Raw genomic sequence first — 1,412 nt, 5'->3', positions numbered from 1 at the left:
TAAGCTTTTCAGAATGACTGCACTGCATTCTTCAGTGAGGTAAACTTTTTCAGTTTCCCTCCAATCCTTCTTATGACTTAAGATCTCTTTCATGACCTTAGCATAAGAGGGTATTTGTTCAAGTGCCTCTGCAAACGGAATCTTTATTTCAAGAGTTCTGAGATAGTCTGCAAAGCGGGTAAATTGCTTATCCTGTTCCGCTTGGCGGAGTTTCTGAGGATAAGGCATTTTGGCTTTGTATTCCTCAACCTTAGTTGTTGCAGGTTTATTGCCTACAGATGTAGGTTGAGAAGCCTTTTTAGAAGGGTTATTATCAGCACTTGTATGTGTCTGATCTCCCACTGGCATTTGAATGCCAGGGGTGGAAGCTGGAGTGGCGTTAGACGCCAACTCCTCACCTGTTTCTGGCATCTGAATGCCAGAACTATGCTTCCTTTGGGCGTTCAACGCCAATTCCTTGCTTGTTTCTGGCATCGAACGCCAGGACTGAACATGGTTTGGGCGTTCAGCGCCAGCTTCCCACCCATTTTCTGGCGTTTGAACGCCAGAATTATTCCTCTCTGGGCTCTTAATGTCCTCAGAGGGATTTTGGGTAGTTTGCTCATTTCTTGGCTTCCTGCTATCTTGAAGTGATATTTTTAATATTTTCCCACTTCTTAATTGAAATGCTTGGCACTCTTCGGTTATTTGTTTCGATAGTTGCTGTTCTGTTTGCTTCAACTGTACTTCCATATTCATATTAGCCATTCTTGTTTCTTGTAATATCTCCTTGAATTTGGCTAACTGTTTTGTTAGAAAGTCTAATTGCTGATTGAATTCCATAGCTTGTTCTGCAGGACTGAGTTCAGCAGTCACTGTTTTAGCTTCTTATTTCATGGAAGATTCACTGGTTAGGTACAGATGTTAATTTCTGGCAACTGTATCAATAAGCTCTTGAGCTTTTTCAATTGTTTTTCTCATATGTATAGATCCACCAGCCGAGTGGTCTAGAGAAATCTGAGCTCTCTCTGTAAGCCCATAATAGAATATGTCTAACTGCACCCACTCTGAAAATATTTCAGAGGGACATTTTCTTAGCATCTCTTTGTATCTCTCCCAAGCATCATAAAGAGATTCATTATCTCCTTGTTTGAAGCCTTGGATGCTTAGCCTTAGCTGTGTCATCCGTTTTGGAGGAAAATAGTGATTCAGGAATTTTTCTGACAGTTGTTTCCATGTCTTTATGCTGTCCTTAGGTTGGTTATTTAACCACCTCTTAGCTTGACCTTTTACAGCGAATGGAAACAGTAATAATCTATAGACATCCTGATCTACTTCCTTATCATGCACTGTGTCAGCAATTTGTAAAAATTGTGCTAGAAACTCTGTAGGTTCTTCCTGTGGAAGACCAGAATACTGGCAACTTTGCTGCA

The sequence above is a fragment of the Arachis duranensis genome, chromosome 2 (assembly GCF_000817695.3).
Source record: "Arachis duranensis cultivar V14167 chromosome 2, aradu.V14167.gnm2.J7QH, whole genome shotgun sequence".
Taxonomy (NCBI): domain Eukaryota; kingdom Viridiplantae; phylum Streptophyta; class Magnoliopsida; order Fabales; family Fabaceae; genus Arachis; species Arachis duranensis.
Note: the sequence above shows the minus strand (reverse complement) of the source record.